Source organism: Euprymna scolopes, chromosome 12, assembly GCF_053919585.1.
Source record: "Euprymna scolopes isolate OS-2025 chromosome 12, ASM5391958v1, whole genome shotgun sequence".
NCBI classification, from domain to species: Eukaryota; Metazoa; Mollusca; class Cephalopoda; order Sepiida; family Sepiolidae; genus Euprymna; species Euprymna scolopes.
This window is the reverse complement of record NC_136493.1, coordinates 136,810,564-136,832,188: the sequence shown is the minus strand read 5'-3', so window position 1 is coordinate 136,832,188 and position 21,625 is coordinate 136,810,564. Positions and strand designations below refer to the sequence as shown.

General features: G+C 34.6%; 1 pseudogene; it reads right to left on the bottom strand.

Annotated features, from left to right (window-relative positions):
- Window positions 1-5,493: 5,493 nt before the first annotated feature.
- Window positions 5,494-5,651, bottom strand: LOC145291716 (U2 spliceosomal RNA; annotated as a pseudogene).
- Window positions 5,652-21,625: the final 15,974 nt, after the last annotated feature.

The window sequence follows — 21,625 nt, the reverse complement described above, 5'->3', positions numbered from 1 at the left end:
TACAGCCTTTTAAAAATCCCACAATATTCTAGGGAACTTATCAGAGGTGATGTATGTTCCAATCTTGGTGCTTGTCTAGCTAATGCCTTTCCTATGAGCCTTCTTCACCCAAAATTAAATTGGAAAGACAATTTTAGATAAATCCAAAATTGATAGAGAAAAAGCTATAATAAAACTATCCAGTAATTTACAGCATGTCCATCAAAATGAAAATCTACTTTGCGTTGGAATTGATTGTAGAATAGATAAGGACACTTTACAATACAAAGAAGTTGTGGATAAAAATGGTGGGAAAAAGATAGTGAAAAACAAAGGAGAAGAACGCCACTTAACTTTCACTAGAGAAACAGGAACGGAGAGCAAATGTTTTACTCATAGAGTGATGCCAAATCTGGGGGCAACTGGTGTTCTCTTAGTTGAAGATGTTGCTGCAGTTTAAACAGAATATAACAGTGTCGATACTGTTAAAGCAATTTTGGTTGATAATACCAGTGCAAATCAACCTGCCCTATTGTATATGGGCAGGAAGCAAGACATACACATTATTACAAAATCATTGTGACACCAAATTAGACCTTCATTTTCCTCAAAAGGAAATTACACAGGACAATTTAGTTTTATTATAATATAGTTTTTATAATTACGTTTAATAAAAATTCAAATACATGGTTCTCTAACTTGTATCAAGTTGTTATAGTGTATAATACATCTTCTCATATCTTTTTCAAGTGGGAAATTTAAACGACTTAGTCGCTAATTAGTCTTTTTTTACAATTTTTGTTTAATCAATGCAGTAACTGTTGAGATATTTTGTTATTTGTGATTCATAATTAAAATCTAACCTAATAACTTGATTTGAGCCCAAAACAATAAATGTTAAGGGGTCGTAATAGGGATCAATGTTCAAAAAAGAATTTGACCTCTGCGGTCTCTACAAGGTAATTTTTGGTCTAAACATTTGAAATTTTACATAAAAGGGCATTCAGAGATAGGGCAAGCTTTTTAATCGGTTTGAGTCGAAAATTTGAGCTACCAATATATAAATGTATGTATGCATGTTTGCATGTCTTCCTAAAACTTTCGACAGAGACGACGGATTTTCACAAAATTAGTATCGTTTTGAAGCTCAACCCTTCAGACGACAAATACTGAAAAATTAGCTAAAAACCATTAATTTCTTCACTCTCAACTGGACACTTTTCAACAGGAAGGAGTCGCTTTTTTCACCGATATTTGCGAAAATCATCTCCGTTTTTCGATTGTCTAGCATTAATTTAAACCTACGTCACTTCCGGATTGGCGGTGGTCGTAACAGCAAAGACGTCACGTTTTTCCCGTTCTTTTTCTCTTTCGTGGTATGGGTTCGAGCTTGCCTACCTACTACCACTTTTTTTTGCTCAACACACACCAATGCTAGTTTTAAATAAAATTCAAACAATGCAACTTTTTCTTATTATTGCGATTCTTTCGACTACTGTTCTTACTCTGAAATAATTTTGTAGCTTTAAAAAGTGTTTGCTCAGTCCTCTAATCAAATATTTGAGGAGCATGCGCCGTATGTTTTTGTGTAAGTAACGCACATTCTATTATATATATATATATATATATATATATATATATATATATATATATATATATAAGTGAAATTGTCTTTCTGTGTGTGTCTGTGCTTTTACATTTCCCTACAAAACTACTCCGTCAATTTTCAGTCTACAGACTCGAGATTTGACATAAGAAGTATTGAGATTTGGGAATATCGTTTTAATCGGTTTTCCTAAAAAAATTTGGCTGTAAAGGGTCCAAATTCATCATTATGAACTTTGAAAACTCTAACAAACTTTTCAGCTAATTTTGGGACTAGACACTTGAAATTTTAGATGTAGGTTACTTTTAAATGGATCAAACTTTATAATTCGATTTGAGCCCAAAACAATAAATGTTAAGGGGGCAAGATTGGGATCAAAGTTAAAAAAAATTGACCTCTAAGCCAATTTTTGATCTAAACGTTGGAAATTTTACATGAAGTGTATTTAGGGTAACAATTTTAATCGGTATTTTCCTGTAAATTTGGGTGCCAAGGGGTCAAAGTTCAAACTATATAATCTTTGTGGTCTCTAGCAAACTATTCAGCCAATTTTGGGTGTAAACATTTGAAATATTATATAAAGGTTATTCAGACATACCTCAAGATTTTACATTAGTTTTTGGGCGAACATTTCGCTTCCGAGATGTCAAAGTTGAAAGAGTTGACCATTGCAGACTCTACCAAACTCCTCCGCCAATTTTGAGTCTAAACACTTTAAATTTTAGATGTAAGTTATCTTGAAAGAACGGGTATTTTATCGAAAATCGAAACTAGCGTTTGGGCAGCGCCTACGGTGTACGTAAAGAAGAAATCGGAACAAATTCGAGTCTGCGGAGACTTTTCAACCGGGTTAAATAATATGCTACAAGATCACCATTACCCTTTACCAAGCCCGGAAGAGATTTTTGCCAAACTAAATGGTGGGAAAATTTTTTCAAAAGTAGATTTGTCCGACGCCTATTTGCAAATTCGGATAGAAGAAAAATGCTCAAAGATTTTAAGCATTAACACACACAAAGGGTTATTCAAGTATAACCGATTACCGTTCGGGATAAAAGTCGCGCCGGTGATATTCCAGCAAGCAATGGACACAATCCTGAACGGTTTAGATTATGCTTTTGCATACCTGGATTACATAATCATAAGGAGCGCGTCCATAAGTGACCATATAGAGCATTTAAGACAAGTATTCACAAGAATAAACGAGTACGGATTCAAGGTGAAAGAAAACAAATGTGAGTTTTGTCTAGACGAAATCAAGTATTTAGGACAAATAATAAGTAAAGATGGTCGACGCCCTGATCCAGAAAGAGCGATAGCAATTAGGAACATGCCAGCACCACATAACGTGACGACTTTACAGAGCTTCTTAGGCTTCGCGAACTACTACCAAGTATTTATCAAAGGCATGCACAACTTAAGAGCTCCGCTGAACGAATTATTAAAGAAAGAAACATCATGGACATGGACAAAAGAAATGTGGGATTGACATGAAATTCTTAAAGATAAACTAACATGACCTAAAAATGGGCTGAAATGACTTAAATAAATAAAAAGTAAAAGGCGTTGACGTCAGATTTATCCTTAATTTATTACGACCCAAAATTACAAATAATTGTTGCGAGTGACACGAGCTCGTATGGTATAGGAGCATGTATACAGCATATCATGCTAGATGGAACGAAGAAACCTATAGCGCACGCTTCAAGGACCCTAATTCCTTCAGAGAAGGCTTACTCCCAAATAGAAAAGGAAGCATTAAGCATTATTTTCGCGGTGACGAAATTCCATCCGTTATCTATACGGGAGACATTTTATACTGGAAACAGACCACAAGCCCCTAGTGACTATTTTCGGCTGAAAAAAGGGCTTACCAGTATATACGGCAAATCGGTTACTCCGTTGGTGTACGATCTTGCTAAATTATGATTTTCAAATAAAACATCTACGTTCGGGGAAAATAGGTCATGCGGATGGATTGTCAAGGCTTATATCGAAAAGGGATGAAGCCCTTGAAGAGTCAGTAATTGCAGCGATACGTTCCAATTATGAGGAAAAACACATGATGGCGAATATAATAAGAGAATTACCAGTCACGCTTACCGATATAAAAAGAGAGAGGCAGAAAATGACGACGTCATCAAAGACATAAAGAAAAAATTAAGGGAAAATGACGGAAAAACGCAAAGTATATTTTCCTTATGCAATGAGATATTATTATATAGTGAAAGAGTGGTTGTACCGAAAACCTTGCAGAAAAAATCTTACGTGATTTTCATACAGGACACCCGGGTATAAATAGGATGAAGACACTTATGAGGAGTTATGTTTACTGTTTTATGGATGTGGATATTGCATTAACAGTAAACAAATGTAAAGGCTGTGCGTTAGCCGCTAAGGCACCACCGATAGTTCATAAACCTTGGAAAAAAACTGACCATCCATGGTCACGCATTCATCTAGACTTTGCTGGACCGATCGAGGGACAATACTACCTAATCATAGTAGATAGTTTTTCCAGATGGCCGGAAGTAAAGCGGGTCAAAAACACAACGACAGATAACACAATAAGTTTTCTGCATGAAATATTTGCACGTTTTGGGGTACCAGACATTGTAGTCACAGATAACCGAACACAATTTACTTCAAGTGTTTTCAAGGATTTTTGTGAATCGTTTCAGGTAAACCATATAACTACAACACCGTTCCATCCTTGATCAAAGGGATTAGTGGAAAGGTTCGTAGATATGATAAAGCGTGCCTTTAGAAAATCGATAGGGACACCGACGGATAAAGCATAACAACAGTTCCTGCAAATATACAGGATAACTGAGAACCCAAATACACCGTCGAAATTATCGCCAGCAGAATTAATGTTTGCGAGAAAAATAAAAACACCATTTGATAAATTAATACCAAAGCAAGCAGTCGTATATAAAACGACACACACACATCACGTAAAAGGTTTAAACCTGGTGATCAGGTATATTTTAAATGTTTTAAAAATAATATGTCATATTGGGAGTCTGCTACGGTAGATAAACGTATCGGCGACTTGGTCTACATGATAAAATATCCAAAAGGGATACACAAAAGACACCAAAATCAACTGAGAAAACGTCATAGGAAGGACAACGAACATGACAAACCTGAGTAACAGGAAGATCAAATTGATATAGTATACGAAACGTTTAATATTGAACCACCACAGACCATACCCGAACCGAGGAGATCGGGAAGGAAAAGAAAGGCTATAGACCCAATGATAATGAACCCCACAAGGAAAAGATATTGAAATCTACACGACTTCAAATCTTGGGAGGGGAGTGTTGTGGAGACGCCCACTGATTAGCATACGTGGGTGAACAAGATATAGATAAAGGTATCAAGTCAGCGATACCGGAGAGCTGTGTTAGAACGCCGGATAGGCAAGACGCACGTGCCGGTTGCTCCATGAAAGACTTTAACACGCCCTCTGCCGGACAATCCTCCAATTGCAGTACAACTATTGATACAGACACAACACACACACACACACACACACACACACACACATATATATATATATATATATATATATATATATATATATATATATATATACTAGCAAAACAAGCCATTAGTCGTCTGCTCTGTGTAATGAATGAATGCGTGAATGTGGGATTGACATGCAATTCTTAAAGATAAACTAAAATGACCGAAAAATAGGCTGAAATGACTTAAATAAATAAAAAGTAAATTACTTAGAATGACTTTAATGAACTTAAAGATTAATTGAATGACTTTAATGCTTAAAAATAACTGGAATCCTTCAAAAACAACTTGAATGATCTGGAGAATTACTTGAATGGCTTTGAGACTGACTGGTTGTAAAGTGGGTGATCAGTTTACATTAAATTAATACAGAAAAGTGATCCCCCCACTTTATACCACAAAAATTATTTGATTCAGGAAATTTGAAACATTATATTAGCTATATGGCCAAGGAAAAGTTACAAACATAAGTACAGCATGTAGTAAGAACAGATACTACACTTTGATCTTAGCCAAAAGGCCAAGAAAAGCTGGAATTATTTGCTCCCCGACCGAGCAAATTAGGCACAAGGCCGATTTTTAATGTGAGGAGTGAAGGGGAAATGGAGAACAACTCGCCGGGGAGAAGGAGAGCTGGATAGTGACAATTGGTATGAAGGGTTGCCCCTACAGTGACTAAGGTCTTATATGTTGGGTTGGTATTTATTTGCTCCCCCACCGAGCAAATTAGTCACAAGGCCGATTTTTAATGTGAGAAGTGAAGGGGAAATCAGGACGAACTCCCCGGGGAGTAGGGGAGCTGGATAGTGATAATTGGTATGAGGGTTGCCCCTACATTGACCAAGGTCTTATATGTGGAGTTGCCCCCACATATGGTCTTAGCTTGCAGTATCTGCCGGAACAGATACTAAACTTTGATCTTAGTTAAAAGGTCAAGAAATGCTGTATTTATTTGCTCCCCCACCGTGCAAATTAGGCACAAGGCCGATTTTTAATGTGAGGAATGGAGAGGAAATGGGGACCAACTCCCCGAGGAGTAGGGGAGCTGGATAGTGACAATTGGTATGAAGGGTTGCCCTTACATTGCCCAAGGTCTTATATGTGGAGTTGATTCCACATATGGTCATTGCTTGCAATATCTGCCGGAACAGATACTACACTTTGATCCTGTTTATATAGTTTATTTCCGTAATGAAAACATTTTTCAATTAAATAATGAGAAATTAAAAAAAAAATAAAAGCAAAAAATTAAAATTTGTAAACAAACTTAGGCACAAGGCCATAAGTGGGATGGGGAGTGTTGCAGGGTCTTTGTTACTAAAGTGAAAATGGAGTCTTTGGCGACTTTACTCTTGACTCTTTACTCTTGACATTCACCAAAACACCTCATTCACTCTGTGGACTCTAAACTAACTAATGAAAACCCCAGCCCGTGTCCAAAAGGCAAAGAGCTAAAGGAGCTAAGAACAGCATCTATCAACAACAGACCTTTGATCTTAACAAAAAAAAAGCCAAGCACAAAAGTGTTACGGACAGACCGACCGACCGACCGACCGACCGACCGACGGAGTCACTTATAGAGTCGCTTGCACGCCACTAAAAACACTTGTAAACGTTTTTTTTTTAATTTTTAAATTCTTTATTTCCATACTTTGTGGACCAGGTGCGTACGCAGACCCCACAATTTTAATGAATCATCATTATGCCAGATCAAACGTACCCATTCCTGTGCCTCGATACATCTATCATTATATGTGATCAGTTTTCTATAATAGTCAACCATATAGGAGCCTATTCGTGACCAGACACAAACACAGACGTTCAGCTTTATATTATAGATATATATGTATATATCGCATTCTGAAAATGCTCTTACTAATTGCTCGCTAGGTTAATATGGTAGATGGCTTCGTCCTAGCAACTATAAAATTCCTCCTTGTGAGACACCGGCTTAGGTTCTTGTTGGTTTGATGGCCACACAGCTTGTCCGGGACAAAGGAGGTTCATGCCATACCCTGGTTTCGCCGCGGTTTGTTTGATCCGTGTTAGTTTATAAAGTTTATTTTGTGTGGAGCAGTTGCTCAAATTACGTAGTACTCGCCCCGCATGCAAGAAATTCGGGTTCCGAATCCCGCGTTCGGATGTGATGAGCCCAAATTAGGGCGAAATTCGAGTCTTGGACTTCCGATTCGTATGCTGTCATGATTCTTGTGAGCTGCGACCTTGTTTGGCTGTGGAAATAAGTATATAGTCTCTTACATTCTGAAAATTCTCCCTTTCTCTCCCTCTCTCTCCCTCTTTATATATATATATATATATATATATATATATATATATATATAAATATATATGTATATATATATATATAAATATATATATATATATATATATATATATATATATATATATATATATAAATTCACTTGTAATCTCTTTTTTAAAAGATGAAATCTTCCGATCGCCGAAGACAAGATTCAAGCTAGGGCACAAACGACAGAGTTTTATAATTATAAAGATTATTGATTGTTTTTTTTATTATTACTAAATTTTTGGACAAATATCAAAGAACTCATAAAATCACGAATGAATGGTCGAATTTTTATAGGACATTTATTATATCTGAATATGATATTCGATTTTAGCTTTATTGTTAACATAGAAATTATGTGTTTTTTTCTTACCTCTTGGTGGGCAAATTATTTTTTTACAAATGACTTGACCATTACGCTGGCAGACGCACCGATTGCAACCGTCTAAAAATCTGTCTCCGATGTTGTAACCTTTTCCTTTATGCCAACAACCTGGAGTGAAAACAATGACCAAAATACAAAAAAAAAAAAAATTAATGTTCTCATAAACATTTCTTAATGGATTTATTCACGTTCTTTTCTTTTTTCTCAAATAACATTACTATATCCTAATACAAATCAACCATCTTTCTAATTCACAGTAATACTCACGGATGGATATGAACACAAAAATCATAAAATGAAAACAGAGAGAGAAAATAAAAGAAAATACTCACATAATTCAAAGCCATTTCCGCCTTGCAAGCAATTCAATGAAATGTTGAATAAAAAATACAATCATGAACTTCTTTGCAAAAAATACAAAAATCCTTCAATGCTAATTCAGGGCCGTTTATGCTAAATAAAAACATGCTATTATATGCGTTAATATATTCTGTGAATTAATTCACTATAGTAATAAATGATTGCTTAAATATACTGAATGCGTTTATACACCCTTAAGCCATTTATATTGGTTAGGGAATCGATATTAAACTAATATTCGTTAGGTTGTGTGTTTCTATAGAAGACGGAAATTACACGTAAATACGTCCCTTAACTTGACAAATAGAACAATTTCATAATTCGAATCGTCTAAATAACTATCTGTTTCCGACTATAATTACCGTAATCATATTATTATTTACTGAAATCAATAAGTAGTATATTTATATACAATGGAATGTAAAAATACTTTGCCAGTTATAATATTCTGACTGTATTAGCAAACCTATTGTTAAACGAAAACGAAGTGTATTTCACAAACATTAAATCTTGATGTGGAAGAATTTAAAAGATAACGAGTAATACATTCTCCAACAACCTTTCAATGTAAACAAAAACAAAACAAACATTGACCAGGGATCAATATTAAAATCTACAAAAATGATAAGAAATAAAAAAATAGTTTAACGAACAACCCAGTTCAATATGTGTCAAACATCACTAACTAAACAGATTTTGACTTTAATTTATACATAATATATTATAATTTTATATCTAATAAACTCTTACACAGGATGATCCACTTTTCTATTTCATAGTTTAAAGTTAGGTTTTCGCTTCTGTTTCATTATTTATATAGTTGAGTTCCATTTTATATTTTGTGAATTTTTCAGTAGTGTAGCGGAATTTCACTAAATTACAACAAAAATAAAATGGCATTAGGTTTGAAGATGTCTGGTTCCTTTTGCTGTGATCGAAGCATATTTTGCAAATATGTAGCTAAATAATGTTTGCATTCCCTAGCAACAAAACTCGTCCAATCAGATTACCCGTGGACGAAGCATGTGGCGAAAACACTAACACCGCAATGGAAATCAAGTTAGTTTTAGATGACCTTCCAAGACGGAACATGTTTCACCCTAAGCCGATCACTTCTTAAAAACATATTTTAAAAAACGTAAAGGGAACCGAAGGGTTCGCTTTATAAACATATGTTTTGTAGATTACATTTGAACAGAGAACACGCCTCATTTCAAGGTTACCGCCTTGTAAAAAAACCCGACACCATTCGGTGTAAAAATGTATTTTCATGAAGTTTAAGCAAAGAAAGTAGAGTCAGTAGCGGCTCTATCGAAACCAGAAATTGTCCTGTCTTCAAAAGGAAAAAGACGGAGGTCGATTCATATTTGGCACTATCTATTTGTTAGTCGGCAATTCGGCAAAACCAGAAAGACATACAGCCGTGGTTAGAAAATCATGAATTCTCCGTTATCTGTGGATATATATAGATACATACATACATACATACATACATACATACATACATGCATACATACACACACACACGTACGTATGTATATATATATATATATATATATATATATATATATATATATATATATATATATATATATACAGGGTGGCCGAAAAGTCCCAGGACACTGGCCGAAAAGTCCCAAGGTCAAGTTTCTGGTATTAGATACGAAACCATTGATCAGCTAAAGCATGCGATTATTGCAGCTTTTGCTAGCGTATCAAGGAATTCTCTAAAAAAAATGGCACAAAGAACCTGGAGGCGAATGGAATTGTGCAGGAACAACGAGGGCCAACATACTGATCCCCTAGACCACTAAATTACTCTAGTTGTTTTCTGCTTTGTTTCTAATAAAGTTCTCTTTTTTTGTTGAATATATATGCTTTCTGTGTGTTTCATTAAAAAATACTGTGTTTTATTAAAAATACATGTATAGTGTCCTGGGATTTTTCGGCCACCCTGTATATATATATATATATATATATATATATAATTATTAAATACCCACAGACACTATTGTTTTATCCTTTCGGGAATCATCAGTAAAGGGTGTCACGATTAACGCCAGTCGAGAGACTCGAACGCCGGCAACAGAAGCCATGTCTGGCTTCATTAGCATGGACCCGAACCATTCGGCTACCGTCAACCGCGATAGATACAGTTGAAATTTTAAACATATATTCTCACTGAATAATTTTACCATTTAACATACAAAAAAATATATATTCAAAATTAATTACATCTTTTTAAAGGGCATAGATAAATTAAATAGAGGAAATAAGAGTAGAAACAATTAAAGACTATGAGATTGTAATAGCTGGGTGCCGTGTTAATCCTTGTATAGAGTAGGATAATGTGGCCAGAGTCTGAGCTTATTAAATACATCCACAGTGTGGGTAGATTCCAATTTTTGTAGAGCATTCTTTTGAGTATGGAAGATTCAAGTTTCATTCCACCTCATTTTTAGGTGGTATAGTCCCTGAATTAAGTGTCCACTGAAAGTTATTCTCAATTGTAGATTGAAAATATAAATTAAAAACCTGTGTAATATTTTTGATAAAAATTTAGGACAGTTGGAAAATTTTTTTCAAATAAGATAGTTTAAGGGGTGGATTTAAAATAGAGATACAATAAGATAATGTCAAAATATATGAGGATGAAATTATAAAATATATATACATGTATATACGGTATGCTTTGAGCATTTTTCCGTGTCCCTAATTACATCATGTTATTTTTTTTAAATCAATTTAACGTTATATAATCAGCTCTTAATACTGCAATATTTTAAGTTATAAATCTATTTTATTTTTTACTAGAGTATCTTGTGTTTTTCTTTTCTAGTTTTAACAACTAGTCCGTTTACTTTTCTATGTTTAATCTTAACCATATTAATTTTCATGCTAGCATTTTTCCATGCAATATATATATATATATATATATATATGTGTGTGTGTGTGTGTGTGTGTGTGTGTGTGTGTGTGTGTATTGTCATTGCTTACTTATTTCTGTATATATTATCTATTATTTATAATTAACGGTTCCTGTACCGTGTTTAATTCTATACTAGGTCTTCCTAGTAATTGTTTGTTGCCCATCATATGTGCGTCTTCTTTGGTCGTCTTACTCTCCATCGTTTTCTTCTGTCTATAACTTTACTTCACCCCATACTGGTAGATAGATTTCCTTTTCCCCTCAAGATATTCCTGAAGCAAGGGTCAGAGGTTACCTCGACCGAAGCGTTGTGAAATAGCACTCAAGATATGAAAGGTATTCCAAAGAGTCCAAATAATACGCATTGCAAAATAGTGTTAATTAAAACAAAAACGTATTGAGTATTATCAGTCGCTCTATAAAAAAAATCATAATAATTTCTCATAGATATATTGATTTTTACAAAATAAATACGAACAACCAAACAACTGGAAGTAGATTTAATTAAAAAACTAAAGGTTTGAGTATTATGTTTCAGCTTACATGTTTTACAAGAATAATGAGCAACTTGTGTCAACTAAACTCTCTCATATTCGTCCTTGCTTGTTTTGGAATAATTGAAATCTAATTGATTGCTTGGGCGAAGTAAACCAAAGTTTTCCTCGTCATCAATATTATTAATAATAATCTTCCTGATTTCAATCAAGCATAATTTGAATGAAAATTAAAAACGAAAGTTAAAAAAAAACACAGAGAGTCGTCTATTAATTAGCGAAATGTCAATATATCTTAGTATTACGAGGTGACGTCAATCAGTTACTATACTTTTTTGTACAGGCATTAAAAATTGTAGATTCTTGAAAATTCAATGTGTTATTGCTAAACCTGTTATGAGATAACTGACCAATTTTTATAATTTCAAGTTCAAATGAACAGCTATAGCAGGAATTGGAATACACACTACTAATGCCTGATTGTCACAGCTGGTGGATATCAAAAATGCGAGCTGGACGTGGTGTCACTTTGGAAGGAAGATATGCAATAAAATTCTGTTTTAAACTTAGAAAAATACCACATATAGAATGCTTTAGACTGCTTTTGGACCATCTTGTATGAGTCGAGCATCAGTTTTTGAGTGGCATAAGAGACTCAAGGAAGGCAGTTGTGTGTCTATAGAGACAATAAGTGCGCAGTTTGATATCAGTGTGGGAACTGTATACACAATTATTCGCGAGGAACAGAAGATGCAGTAGTTTGTCCCAAGGGTGTTCCATCCTTTTCACAGACTATTTGACAAAGATGAGCATCGAGACAGTTTCTCACCCTCTCTATAGTCCAGACCTTGCTTTCTGTGACATTTTGTAATTTCCTAAGCGCAAGGAAAACCTTAGAAACTGTCGTTATGAGACAATTGAGAGGACGAAAGACACTGTGACGAGGCTCATTGACACGCTCACACAAGAGGAATTCCATGGGGATATTCCAGAATTGTTAGAACGACACAACAAGTGCACTGCAGTCGGAGGAGATTACTTCGAAGCGAACTAAAGTTTAATGCGAGTACTATCAATAAAAGTGGCCATACGAAAAATATCTGGAATTTTATTAAAGGCACCTCGTCAACAACTAATAAAGATGAGGATAATAATCCGCAATAAATAAATTAATAAATAATACTCATCTCAATAATGAATTCCCAATATATATATATATATATATTTATATATATATATATATATATATATATATATATATATATATATATATATATATATAATCAAATGTGGTTTTCACAGCGTGTCGGTTGATGTAGCGTTCTACTTTCCCAAATTCCCTAGTTCGACAAAATACACCTGAAGATGGTCGGAGGTTACATTGACCAAAGCGTTGTGAAAAATGACACTCAAGATGAGAACAGTAGTCTGGAGAATCCAAATAATATGAATAACCAATTCTCATCTCAAAAATTCAGAAACGCAATAATCAAATAGAAATCTTAAAAAGGAATGCCAATCGACCTTTTACAAATTTATCATTACGTACTAAGATGAAAATGTAATTCAGTACCTGCATTGTTTTTAAGTCCACCAACCTAAAAGAAACGGTATGAAACTGACGCTGGTTTTATCATGAAGGTGAGCATGTCTGGTAAATAAACAAATGCTAATAAACTGGAGAATAAATCTTGTGTTTTAATGAGATATTTTTTTTATCTCGAATCATAATTTTCGTAATTATTTTCACTAGCGAGACCTATGGAAATTCCACAGCGGACTTTCTTATGTAATATATTGATGTTGGCATTCTGTGGCTGTTCAGCAGATAGCCTGGTCGTAAAATACGCTCAAGTATGATATTTTTATTCATGCAGATTTCGTATATATTATTATAAAATCAATTTTCTATCGATTCTTATATATTATAAAGTTGTGATTAAAAATCCATATGACTTGGGTGCATCAGCTTGATTTGAAACCGAAACCAAAACATTATATATATATATATATATTCATCTACATACAGTACTGTCACGTTGTATCACAACTCATCAGTGCGGCAAGACTAGTACCTTTACCCTAGCTGGTGGTTGAACATACAACTATCGCGTTGATAGTCGGCATGTCTACCCAGCGAGGAGCGGTACACGTAAATAATCTTAACAAATGTCCATTTAAATAAACACTCGCCCATCGATTTTACAGTACTCGAGCTGCTTATTATTAACAAACAAACAGTAAACCTTTCTTTATAACCAATAAATTGAGTGCTATCAGCTATAATCGAAACTGAAACCAAAACCTATGAAGAATTCTTGGTAAAATTATTTATTACAAGAAATGGAAAGTCATAACAATCAAACGATAATAACCCAGACGAAAAAAATGTAAGCGTAATACACAAAATATCACACACTATCTTATTAATATATAGATTGTCAATGTAAAGATTAATTGTACTTACGCTTTTTTGGACAACTTTTTTTGGTACAACCGACTTTACCGTCAAGATTGCATACGCATTTATTGCACTTGTCCCAGAAAATGTCTTCATATTTGTACCATTTTATTTTGTAATAACATCCTGGACAGAAAATTAAAATTACGAAACATTTAGAATTTTATAAATTATCTTTTGGATTTTATTTAAATTTTTTTGTTATTTTTAATTTCCCCAATAACAATGTAAATTCCTAATAAAAATAAGATCACTTTATATAAAAAAACGAAAGGAAATTAAGCAAAGTAAAATTGCAAAAATACGCACTGCGCGAATAGTTCGCAGTATTTTTTTAAATGATCAAGCCCTCCGCATTCTTGCCTAAAGATCCTTTATAAATAGTGATTAGGATGCAATCATGGTCATTGTCGCTAAAAAATATGACACCTAAGCAAAATCGGCCCAGTATCCGTGCAAAATCTTTCAAAAAGTAAATTTTAGACACAAAATTGTATAGGTAATGTAAAACTAGTAATTGACAAACGGAATGTAAGCTGTGTCTATCGTAGCGGAACGAAGGAATAACTGTGGTGACTTAATTGTGAAGGGATATCTACGAACGTTAAAAAGCAAATATCTCTAATTGATGCTATTTCTAATTAGCTGCCACATTTTTTCCTTTTGTGCTTTGTTGAGATTCATTCACATGTTTAAACTCAAAATATTTTCAAACCAATGTTCAAGGTGCGGGTAGTAAGGTTTGACTTTTGACTGTTTACGTTGTTAGCATTTTTCATTTCAAGTCGGCTTACTATTTTCACATTGTTACGTTTTTTAGCTTAGAAATGATTTTGATTGGTAGGAAAAGTTCACGTTTCTGTGAAAAATTTCTTGCTTTGGGGATTGAGGACGAACGCGAATTCAAACAAAACAGAGAAAAGGGGTAAGAAATTATAGCCGTAGCACTTTACGATTAAGTCGCCACATTGTAGCATTACTAAGGAAGTGATGCATATCAAAATTAAGGATTACTTTATGATAAGTAAATAAGAAAATAATTTCTGAATGCAAATAAACATTTCGAGGTGTAATATTATTAGAATAAAGTGTAACGAAACAAAAACTGAAATCTATATATATAAAAGCGAAAATGTGTGTATGTATGTATGTTCGCTTTTTATGTATGTCTGCAAAAGTTTTTTTTCCGGTGGGTTCTCGAGGCCGTCGCTCATTTTAAAAACTTTTTATATGCTGTCTAAATGATAATATCTTCGAGTTAACAACGGGGGTCGCCTGTCTATTTAATTTGCCCGACTTTGAAACGTTAAATATTCGACATTTTCGGATCGCCACGTGTTGCTTTCGTTTTTCGGTATAAAAAACGCGAAACGCGATTCGAATCTCTGGCCAACGGTCAGTGGTCTCCAGAAAGCGATGTAACGTTCAGTCAATGTCGGCTTATCATCACCATATCAGACGGTTGCTTTCATTTCGAGACGATACACTCCCCTAATAAACGGGAGAGCTGGTTTTCCCCAAAGTCAAGTAAAAACAAACAAACCGGGTTACTGAGCTTATTAAAAACTGTCCCGCAGAAAATGTTAACTGCTGAATAGCTATTGCTTACGTCGTCGTAACGCTCGCACAAAATGTTAACTCTACGAGTTCCACTTGATGTTATTTAGTGCGGGCACCTGTCAATTCTCGAGCGGTTAACGTGTCATGTTTTTTTCACATTTTATTTTCCAACTTCGCCTCAGCTCCCCCCTCCCCGTGTTTCCTTGTGATGTAAGAGCACACACACCTGGAAACACCCGGGAAACGCCGGGTACCCTCGCTTGGATAATATAAAACGTAGTAATTGGAAAGCATAACGAAAAGCGAAATTTAAACGAGAAAACCAGGAAACTTGAAAAACGAAATGAAAACGAACAATTTCATCCACAGCTGTTAAAAAGTTAACAAAACGAAAAGTTGATGAACGTCGCCGCTTAGGAAATCAATAGGAAAACCTGCTGATCGAAACAAAGCGTTAGGTATCGAGTTGTTTTAGACGCCATTTTGAATGTTGTGTTTAAAAGCGGCGAATAATTCCTAATGTTTGTTAATGAAAGAATTATCAATGCAATATGTAATCGATGTTTCAATGGACATAACTGAAGAATATCCACTTTTGTTTTTACTAATGAAAGTTCTCGATTAATTGAATCATGGAATGTACGTAAAACCGTTTTGAAACTAATATATATATATTTAAAACAAATGTCAGATATACATACTATTAAATTTAGAAATTCTTTGATATATATATATATATATATATATATATATATATATATATATATATATATATATATATATATATATATATATATATATTCTGTTCGAAATGGCAAAGTGAACGCAAGGCTTTCATATGAACAAAATAGCAAACGAGAGCATGAAATTTTGTTTCCTGATTGATTTTAATCCAGAAACATATTTTTCTGGCGATGTTACGCATACGAAGTCAGTTTTGATTAACATTCTTTTGTGGTTCACTTTTCGTAAAGAACAGGTTTGAAGATGTTCTATTAATGCTTAAGCATTTCAGATAAGCGGATAAATTAATGAAAAAGTATGACTGCAAAAAATTACAACTTTTAATATATTTTATTTACCAAAAACTAGATATCATTGCCTGAAATACAGGTTGCATTTGAGATATATTCTGTGCGGGGAAATAAAGATCCTCTATCTTCAAAGATATTACATTAAGCATCCTTAACAAAAATCTATCAGGAAACTGAAAATCAATTTTAAATCATTTCAATGTATGTTTTAAAAATAATCAATTTTTATTGGGTTCTTTTTAATTGGAGGAACTACTATAAGATTTTTGGCGCTTTTGATCGACTTGTATATTCTTAACGTTGTTCATCTTGTAATCATTACAGGCACTTCATTCGAATTAGGAAAGTTATGTTCCAAGGAGTACAGTGTATTGTTTGATTCATATCACTTTCAACAAATTTAAGAAGCATCATCAATAATAAATTTGTCATTCAATATGATTCTATTCTTTGCAAACCTCTAGCTCATTTCAACAAGAGTGTATTGCATTTAAAGATAGCTAAAGGATAATATATAAAACAAGCAAACTGAAATCATCATCAGCAGCAGCAGCAGCAGCAGCATCACGCAATCCTTCATAGCTGAAGATGACTAGTCAAGATCTCGGTGCTTTATCTTACGGTTTGTAGCATTCTACGCTCAGTGTAGAAAGTTTCCCCACAAGTATTGCATGGGTAGTTACCAAGGTTGTGCCTTTGGTAATGCTTTTGTTCAAATCTGGCCTTTATTTTGCCTCTGTTTCTGCCTTTTCATTTGTGAAAGATTCTGCGCCAACAACTTCGGTCTGCTGCTAGCTCTTCCCAATTTTCCGTGTTCATATTCATTGCCTTTAGGTGATGCTTTGTCGCATCTTTGTAGCAGCGTGTTTGCCCATTAATCTTTCTGTGCCAATGTTCCAATCCTCCATTCAATAGGATTTTTGGGATGTGATTGTTTTCTATTTTGGCCACATGCCAAGCCCATCACAGTTGTGTGATGGCGAGTACGGCTTCTATGCTGTCCACGTTGGCTCTGTTGGATACTTCAACATTTGGTATAAGATCGTTCCATTAAAATTTAATAATGTTGCATTGCTTTCAACTTCTAAAATCACATCCATAAACCCCCATCCAGACAGATAAGACGTAGTTAGAGACGCCCTAGATTGCATATTCATTAAGTAATATGTTTTAGACGATAAATGACCACCAATTTTGAAATGTTTCAAAATAAATATATGATAATATTCAAATTTATGAGCATGTTTAATAAATATCAAAATGCTGATCGATTTGGAGATAGCTCGTAGATGTAATAAGATATTGATTATCTGAATATGATTTTAAGATTTATGTTTACCGTTAATACATTACAGTAAGTTTATTTACCTTTTGGTGGACAAGCTTTTCTTGTACAACTGACTTTACCCTTACGACGGCAGACGCAGTCATTGCAATCGTCTTTAAATTTTTCTCCATGCTTGTAACCTTTTCCTTTGTGCCAGCAGTCTACGTATAAAACAAAGATAATAAATTACAAGACACAAATAGAATTTTGTACGATTTTCTTAATGAATTTATTGGCGTTCTTTATATTTTCCATATGACAATATTACATCCCAATGAAAATAAGATCTCGTTCTAATCCCGTTAACAAACGTAACCACATATAAACAAACATGGAAAAAATATAAAAAAAATTTTATAAAAAAAACCACCAACAACAATCCATTTATTTAGATCAATCTATTACTAGCTGACCGTATAATGTTTATTTTAGTTGGTTATTTAAAAATAACTATTTCATATATACATTGGTATATTCCTTTGAGTCTTTTTTTTTACTTTTTCGTCAGTAACATGATAAATGGTGATTACAGTCATAATAGTCAATAATTCTCAAAATGTTATTATATTCAATATATATTTTATATTTCATGCGAAATCAATGTTTCACGCTATTATTTATATGATCCATGCTTAGTTGGCAGTTGCTAGCTGATGAGCGGATATGCTACAAAACAAATAACATAAAATGTATTGTATTTTATTATTTACGGACAAAAACTAAGATAATGAACGTAATCAAAATTTTATATATAATAGGTTGAGAAGAAAGTTCTTGTGGAATTTCTAATTTTAATATCAAATGATGTATTTTTAAATAAGGTTCGCTACGATGCGTTTAAATTTATATATCATTTTGAAGAGCGTTTTTCGTTTAATTTTCAATCATTTAAAAACAATTATGTCTTCTATTCAGAACGTTGAATACGAGGTTGAATAAACAGCAAATTTGCACAATTTGCTTATTTTAATTCAAGCTAGGCCGAAAAGCTGCTGAAACAGCTCTCGATATCTACGAATCGTTTCGCCCAGGAACCACTACTGAACACACAGCATAATGGTGGTTTAAGAAATTTCGTGGCGGTTACGAGAGTCTTGAAGAAGATGATGAGCTTAGTGGTCGACCATCGGATGTTTACAACGATCATTTTAAGAGCCTTAGTTGAGGCCAATCCGCGCAAAACTGGTCCAGAATTTGCTTCTGAATTTGATTTCATGTATATGACGATTTCCAATCACTTGAGAGATATTGCAAAAACTACAAAAACACTTGATAAATGGGTACTTCATGAGTTGAACGACAACCAAACGAAATGCTGTTATGCAGTGGCATCTTTTTTTTACGTAACAAGAACGACCCGTTTCTCGGCCAGTTTGTGACTTCCGATGAAAAGTGGGTTCTTTACGAAAACTTGCAACGCTCAGCTGAGTGGTTAGACGCCGACGAATCTCCACGACACATTTCAAATCAGATTTGCACCTAGAAAAGGTCATGCTGACTGTTTGGTGGTCTAAGACCAGTTTTATCCATTACAGTTTTTTTTTTTAATACAGCGGATTACTGTCAACAAAGTGATGAAATGCATAAAAAATCTCGACAACAAAACCCTAGTATTAGTCAACAAAAAGGCGCAATTCTTCTCCCCGACAATTCCTGATCGCAGATTGTTAAATCGACTCTGCAGAAGTTGAACGAATTGGGATACGAAACTGCCTCATCTACCGGAATTTGCAGACCTCTCACCTACTGGCTACCACTTTTTAAGCATTTCGACAACATTCCACGTAGGAAATGCTTACAAAACCTAAGCTATATCAGAAACACCATTAGCGAATTCATCGACATCTGAACGCAAGATTTTGACGTTACTGCTATTTCTTTTGTGTTGGCAAACGTGTATTGGTTCTGATGGTGCTTATTTCGACCAATAAATATATATGTTCGTCTGAATTTAAAAGTTAAAAACCGCAAGAAATTCATTGTCAACCTGATCGGTTAACCGTTTTGATAAATATAAAAATAGAGATAAACTCAATAATAAACCGTTTGATTTAGTAATTCATTGTCTCTATGATTTACGGAGATAACCTTATTATCTGAACAGATGTTAATCATATTTACCTTTTTCTGGACAAGACATTAAGGTACAAATGACGACACCATTATCAAGGCATGAACACATATTGCACTGGTCATAGAAGCTTGTTCTAGGCAAGTAGTAATTTCCTTTATACCGACATCCTGGGTACAAAATAAAACATAAAAATGGCAATAGATTCAAAATGTTATAGAGTAATGGTTTTCAAGTTTGAATTTATTTACGGGTTTAAAATGTACTAGCTCGATGCCCGGCATTGCCCGGTCGTACAATACGTTTAAACATGATATTTTAATGTATGTAGATTGTGTTTGCATTACTATAGAATCAATCCTTTATTAAATTGAGGGTACTGGGTTGACAGTTCCAGGCTGCTGTTTCCGACTGGTAGTACAGGAGCCCTAACTCTTTGGTAGCGCTTAGAGCCATGGAAAGGGACCCTACACTCATCCCCAGTGGGCTTTCCTGATGCCACAATCCTAATTGGAGAAAGGTTAGCTGATGGTCTACTTGTGATGCATGTCTGATGCTCTGCATAACCTCTTGTTTAGGTCCCCCTTACCTAAACCGAAACTCTTTAAAAAATATGACGACAGTACAATCTAAAAATAAGCTTAAACCAGGCTTAGGGAAAAACAAATTCAACATGCCTCCTCCCTGAGACTTGCATTCACAAATATCCGTGGGCTTAGAACTAATTTAGCTGATGTTGAAGCATATCTCTTAACAGATACCCCGGATATCTTAGCACTAAGTGAAACGCCTACACTCCTCCATCCCCTCTAACTACTTTAACATCCCTGGATATCTCCCACTCTGCCGTAAGAACTCTGACAGACCCGTGCACGGACTTGGAGTTTACATTCGTAACTCCCTTCCCCTAACTATAAAAACAAATCTAGAATCAGATGATCAAGCCTTTATGTGCTTTAGACTAAACATGTAACACAACATTAGCTACTTTTATTTTCTCTACCGCTCTCCCTCGACCCACGACTGCACCATAATAAATAAAGTCTCTGACAGCATAGACACGGCACTCTCCCTCGACACTGGTGCACAAGTACATGTATTTGGTGACTTTAATGTCCACTACAAAAACTGGCTTGGATTCTCTACTTACACAGATGCAGCGGGCAGCACAACTCATAGCTTCACTATATCTCACTCCCTATCACAAATTGTTACGTTTCCAACCCGTTTCCCTGACCAGCAAGAACAACACGCATCACTTCTAGATCTGTTTTTGACCACAGTTCCCGATGATTGCATAACAAAGGCCGACAGCCCACTCGGGAACGCTGATCATGCAGTGATAATGGTTGAAATCGCCCTAAACTCTAGAGTCAAAACTGAAGAGCCAGTGCTCAAAACAACGAGATATTATAAAAAGACTTATTTGGAAGCACTCAGGGAACTCATCAGAGATGCCCAAAGGGAAATATTTTTTCTCTCCCTGCTGAACAATGTGCAAACGAGACCACTGACTGGTTCAAACCACTAAAAACGCATCAAAGCACAAAAACTAGGAAGTCGATACTTCTGGAAAA